This window comes from Heterodontus francisci, chromosome 14 (genome assembly GCF_036365525.1).
Source record: "Heterodontus francisci isolate sHetFra1 chromosome 14, sHetFra1.hap1, whole genome shotgun sequence".
Classification (NCBI taxonomy): Eukaryota; Metazoa; Chordata; class Chondrichthyes; order Heterodontiformes; family Heterodontidae; genus Heterodontus; species Heterodontus francisci.
In genome coordinates, this window is record NC_090384.1 from 74,490,400 (window position 1) to 74,497,330 (window position 6,931).

The following is a 6,931-nucleotide window of genomic DNA, read 5'->3' on the forward strand; positions in this document are numbered from 1 at the left end:
GCGGTGCAATGTGGTCGAGGGCGTTCGCATCAGGGACTGAGTCACAATTGAGGAGATCTTCGAAGTGCTCCTTCCAACAAGTGCTGACTGCCTCTCTGTCCTTGATCAGTGTCACTCCATTCTTTGCTCTCAGTGGGGTAGGTCCTTGGGTACTTGGGCTGTAAATGGTCTTGACTGCACTGAAGAATCCATGCATGGCATGGCTGTCAGCAAGTTGCTGTACTTCGTGCGCTCTTTCAGCCCACCAGCTGTTCTTTAGGTCATGAGCTTTTTTCTTGAACCTCAACCTTTAATTGTCTGTATACCTGCTTTTTTTCTCCTCAAATTTTGGTGATGCTTCCAGTTCAGGAACGTCTTGCACTTGCGATTTCGTAGCTCTTGGATCTCCTGGTTGTTCTCATCAAACCAATCTTGATGTTTCCTGGTTGAGAAACCAAGAGTATCGTCACAAGTGCTGATTATGGTAGCTTTGAGGACAGACCAGGCATTGTGGACATTCTGTGGTTCCTGTTAGTTGAGTGTCGCCAAGTTGCTTGTAAGACATTGCCTGAGTAGGTCTCTCTTCGCAGAGTCCTTGATACCATCGACATTGATTTTCCTGTGGCAGTGCTTCTGCTGCCGCTGCCATTTTTGGACTGGGTTTATGGAGATAGTAGCTCAGATTAGGCGATGGTCGGTCCAGCAGTGATCGGCTCCTCTCATGGTCGGACCTGTAAAGTGGCACAGGCTGATGAGCACAGCTGGGCTATGAGAGATGAGTGACACTGTGTATGTACGTGGCTGCAGGAAACACGCATTCAAGGAGCAGAGAAGAACTGGAGGTGGTGCACCATTCATAGCTGTTTTCCTTGAAGAGAAAGCTGAGAGGAGATTTGATCGAGGTATTCAAAATCATGAGGGGTCTGGACAGAGTAGATAGGGAACAGTTCCCATTGGTGGAGGAATCGAGAACCAGAGGGTACAGATTTAAGGTAATTGGCAAAAGAAGCAATGGTGACTTGAGGAAATTTTTTTTCATGCAGTGTGTGGTTAGGATCTGGAATGCACTGCCTGAAAGTGTGGTGGAGGCAGGTTCAGTTGGGGCATTGAAGGGGGAATTGGATTGGTATCTGAAAAGGAAGAATTTGCAGGACTACAGGGAGAAGGCAGGGGAGTGGCACAAGATAAATTGCTCCTTCAGTGGGCCAGCACAGACATGATGTAGAATGGCCTCCTTTATTTTATTTTGAGATACAGCACTGAAACAGGCCCTTTGACCCACTGAGTCTGTGCTGACCAACAACCACTCATTTATACTGATCCTACATTAATCCCATATTCCTGACCACATCCTCACTATTCTCCTATCACCTACCTATACTAGGGGCAATTTACAATGGCCAATTTACCTATCAACCTGCAAGTCTTTGGCTATGGGAGGAAACTGGAGCACCTGGCAGAAACTCATGCAGTCTCAGGGAGAACTTGCAAACTCCACACTGGCGGCACCCAGAACTGAACCTGGGTTGCTGGAGCTATGAAGCTGTGGTGCTAACCACTGCACCACTGTGCCACCCCTCCTTCTGTGCTGTAATGGGCCCACTGCTTTATTTTGCTATATATAAATGATTTGAACATTGGAATACAGAATAGAATCTCAAAATTTGTTGATGACACCAAACTTGGAGGTGTGGCAAACAGTGAGGATGATATGAACTGCCTGCAACAGGACATAGATAGGCTAGTAGAATGGGCAGAGAGGTGACAGATGGAATTTAATACTGGGAAGTGTGAGGTGATGCCTTTTGGCAGAGGAATAGGGAATGTGCAGGAACAGAGGGACCTGAGGGTACATGTGAATAGATTTTTGAAATTAGCAGGAGATACTGCGAGTGTCGTTAGTAAAGCACATGGGATCTTGGGCTTCATAAATAAAGGCGTTGAGTACGAAATCAGGGAAGTTTTGCTGAACCTTATAAAGCTCTGGTTAGGTGCCAACTGGTGTATTGTGTCCAGTTTTGGTCACCACATTTCAGGAAGAATGTGAGGGTCCTTGAAAGGGTGCAGAGGAGATGTACCAGAATGGTTCCAGGGATGGAGGATTTTAGTTACAAGGTTAGGTTGGAGAAGCTGGGGTTGTTCTCTTTGGAACAAAGGAGATTGAGGGGAGACAGTTTGAAGGGTTTGAGCAAGAGATGCAGGGGGAATATGAGGAAGAACTTTTTTTACGCAGTGGGTGGTAATGACCTGGAAGTCACTGCCCACAGGGGTGGTGGAAGGGGAGACAATCAATAACTTCAAAAGGAAATTGAAGGAAATGAACTTGCTACAGGGATCGAGCAGGGGAGTGGGACTGACTGAATAGCTCCTTGGAGAGCCAGCACAGACTCGATGGGCCGAATGGTTGCCTTCTTTGCCATAAATGACTCCATGACAAGCCACTCCCCATCAGAGGACTGAGGAAAGGCCCAGAGATGCTCAGCTTCACAAACATGGACAGCCTTAGAAGTCATTAGCAAAGCGGCAGATGCTAAAGCAGCAGCATGAAATGTTTGGACATCTGTCAGAGTTCCCAGAGGCTGTTCACTCCCATGCGCTGACAATGGAGGAGTCCATCCATGCCATAAGTGGCACCATATCTCCGGTGTGTGAGCACTTGGCATCCTCCATTGAGAGAATGGCAACTTTCAAGAGGAGCCAGATGCAGCAAATCACACAAAAGATGCAGGAGGCGTGCACCGACTTCCACAGTATGGCTTCATCCAAGAGCTGTGTTGAGCAATGGGTAGGTGAGATGGCCCCAAGTCATCTACATCTGGTGCCAACTGTTCAACCACTCCAGGTAAGGAGGGAATGGCAGGTGGGGCTTGAAAAGGTGGAGGAGCAGCTGCCTAAAGCTTATGGGGGCTCTTCTCAAGGACCTCCTTGCATTGATGGCAGATCCTTGGCCCCTTTGACGGTGATACAAACGCTTCATGAAGCTCCGATGACAGAGGTGGCTCCTGCACCCATGGACTGGGCCCCTCCAGGGCTCAGGCACCCAGAAGCCATCACTCGCAGCCATCTCATACATTGGAGTAGAAAAGGCAGCGGCCTGCCTCCACATCAACTGCAGGCATCTGGACAGCAAAACGTAGAGCAAGTGTTTGCGTAAATCCATCTAGTTGCACCTGGTGTCTCACTTCGTGATAGTTTTATGCTGAATGCCAAAGTGTTAGATGTATGTGCCACTTTAAAGGTCTTGTTACGCAATATATAACGGGACATCTGTTCATTTCTGCATTTCTGAACCAATTGGCTATCACCAGATGGTGAGCACTTGAGATGGAGGGCATGAAAAGATGTAAGCAGAATGAGGGCAATGGTGAATATATCCCTTGGAATAATGTAATGATAGGGATCTTAAGGACATATAATTGAAAGGCCCCCAAGGCTACATCAGGGAGGAGAGTAAATCATTTCCAGGGGCATTTAACAGTATCTCAGGAGAAACATGTACTTATGAGAGAGTCGCATGTCTCCCCGGCACGCATGTCAATGCCCCTTGACATCATTCCCATGGGTACATTTTGATTGTCTGCCTGGAGTCAACCCCCTCCAACTCTTCCTCAGATGATGAGGAGGCAGTGCACTCAATGTGGTTGTCATTCTCCAATGCTACTCCCTTCTGTAGCGCCAAGTTGTGCAGAGCACAGCATACCACCACGATATGTGACCCCCTTGATTGGATGTATTGCAGGGCTCCCCAGATCTATCTAGGCATCTGAACCTTATTTTTAGAAGGCCTGTGGCCTGTTCAGTGGTTGCCCTTGTCGTCACATGGCAGCGGTTGAATGTGTCCTCTGCCTGTGTGTTGGGGTGCTGCACAGGTGTAAGCAGTCTTGTCTTCAGTGCTGTACCCCTTGTCACCCTGTATCCATCCACGAAGGTATTCAGTGTCCTGAAGAGCTGAGCCACTTGGGACTGTCATGGCAGCTTCCTGGGATCCTTCCACACATCTGCAGCATCTTTCTGTGGTGATCACTGACTATCTGAACATTCAGCAAGTGGAATCCGTTCTTGTTGACAAAGGCTCCTGGTTGCTCTGCAGAAGCAGTTGATTACCTCCTGCATCTGAGGGTGATAGCCCCGAATCCTATTGTCCTCTCAGTTGACTGGCCTGATCAGTGCGATACCTGATGTATTGCGCTGCCCTCTGGTACATGGCATGTCACCTGCTTGATAGAGCAATGGGCTGTTGACTGGGAGATCCCAACAGATGACTCCAGAAGATCCCTGGAATGATCCTGAGGCATCAAAGTTCAGCGCCATGGTGACTTTCGCCACCACACGGCAATAGGTGGCCACCACATCCCATTGGCTTCAATACCTCCTCCAGCATTCTGCACAGGTCTGCTATTACCTGCTGGACAGATGCAGTCTTTAGAGACACTGGTGCTCCGACATCTCCATGAAGCAGAGCCTCTGTCGGTAAACCCTTCTGTGAACATCAGCCTGCGTTATTAGCCCTATGTGCTCTCTCGTCTGCATCCCCCCGCACCATCATGAAGCTGGTGCTTCTCTGGCTGAATCTGTGTGTGTCTCTCTCACACTTTGGGCTTTACTGGAGGAGTCAAATTCTGAGTGCAGAGCACCCTTTGAGATTTGGAGCCCTCAAGGCTCAAACCTCTCAATCCCCTAGCACTGTCTGCACTAGATGAAGTGGACCCAGGAGACACCCTTCCAATAAGTCGCATCCCAAATGCACTCCCTCCAACTTTCACTCCTTTGCTTACCTGAACCTCAGCCTGCTGTTTCACAATGCAGCTGTACTCAATGGCTGCCACTTCCAGCCAACAGTCACCTGCTGCTGAGCTCTCGCATCCTTTTAGCAGGAGAACCGTGGAACCCATGACCCCCAGAGAAAATTTAATGCACCTCAAAATCGTGTCAACCTGCTGCTTAACAGCTTCAATTGTCTGCCCGCTGTCATTCTGCGTGATTGCGATACCCCACCCCGACTGCCTCTGGGAGGTTTGCCCGACGGCGGGAAGACATCGGGATTCCATTCTGACGTGTTCATCAGCCATTTTACTGTTCCCACCCCCTCCCCCCTGCCTCCAAACCCCTCATCTCGGGGCTGCTAAAATTCCACCAATGGTAAAAGGAGGAGGGGGAAGAAAGAAGAAAAAGGAAGGCAGGATTGATTAATTAATGAAAAGGATGGTGATGCAAAGCCAAAGGGGATGGTATTGGGACAAATAAAGAAACAGAAGATGGCTCTAGAAGACCTGTAAATGATTATAGTAGAATCATTATCAACAGCTGTTCATGAAAAATTGGGAGCAGTGATGATCTGAAATTGTTAAACTCAGTGTTGAGTCCAGAAGGCTACATCTTCATTTGATCTGCAAGCATGACCCTGATCTTCTAGTCGCTTCTCATTTTAATTCCCTGCCATACTCCCACTCTGGCCTTTCTGCCCTTGGTCTCCAACACAGTTCTAACAAAGCTCAATGGAAGCTTGGAGATCAGCATCTCATCTTTCGATTAGGCACTTTCCAACCTTCTGTGCTGAACATTGAGTCACAAAATCACAGGCACAGCTGGTTCAAAACAGTGTTTGTGAGTTCTGAGCAACAGCACACTTTGCTGTTACAGCAGGAAGGAAATTAGGTTAAATTACAAATTTGCTTCTACTGAGAGCAGCTCTGTGCTATAAGCAGAAAATTCACCACAATTTTGCACAATAGTACTTTTATCTCTATTAGCAGGTTATGCTGATTGAATAAAGTATCTCTCTTTATTTTTGCAGTGTTAAGTAAAATCTGTTTGCTTGTTATTCAACTAGATAAAATGGCTCTGTGTTTTTCAGGTTTGGCTTCCAAAACAACACGTTCATGTAATGGATGACAATAATGACAGGATTATCTATTATACCTGCTTTTGGACTTAGCTCCCTAACTTCTTTATTATCAAATTGACTAAATCTGGACTAAAAGCAAATTAAAGAGATTCACTTTGATGGAAGAATCCATCTGATATCCTTACGGTACCAATCCTTTAATTGAATTGCAAATGGTATAGAATACTTAAGAACTACAGACCAAGAAATATGTGGTACTAAAACTGCAGATTACTCCCAGTGCTACCTCTCCAGAAGCCTTCTGTTACCGTTGTTACACTGTCTTTATCATTGCTTTCAGCTGCAGCTAATAAAATTCCTGATTAGCTGGAAAAGCCAAATGTCCTCTCCAAATTTTCAAGGAGATACAAGATGAGCTATTAAACAGATTCTTAATCTCCTGCAGCTACTCAGTTCAGCCAATAAACTGATTCTGAACCAATTATTACTGTCAGGATGTGCCATAGTAAGGGGTCTTGGCTGGAGAGCCTGGGCTGTGCCTCGTTATCTGCATACTCCTATGTGAGTCATATAGTCAGCCTTTAAAACTAGGTTGCTCTTCACTGCTAGAATCAACCCTCCTCAGAGCATTCATAGTAAGTTGAACAGAAATGCCACTGCGTATTCTGCCTGTAGCCAGCTGGGATCACTCCACATGTGGGAGGAACTTCCCAATAAAAAAGAAAGAGATATTTGTAATGCCAGATAAAAGGCTGATTGTGCAATATATAAATCCCTCATCTTTTTTTGTAGACTGCAAATTAATACGAAAGCAATCTTCCCCCTCTGCACCAAATCAAGGGGGATAAGCCATAGAAAGAAACAGAAGACAAGACAAATGGTAAGAAATTAAAATAAAAGGAGTGTGGCAGATTTGTGGTCCAACGAACTGTTCCATGTGAATTGAGTTGACACATGTAATTCTCCACAAGGCCAGTTCCAAATTTGAGCCATACTAACAGGGAAATGTATGGGTAGATATTAGGGAGGACTCCAAAAAGATAAAGACAAAAATTTGGCAAGTGAATCACTCTGCTTCACTTCCATTCTCCAGCTGACATATGTCAC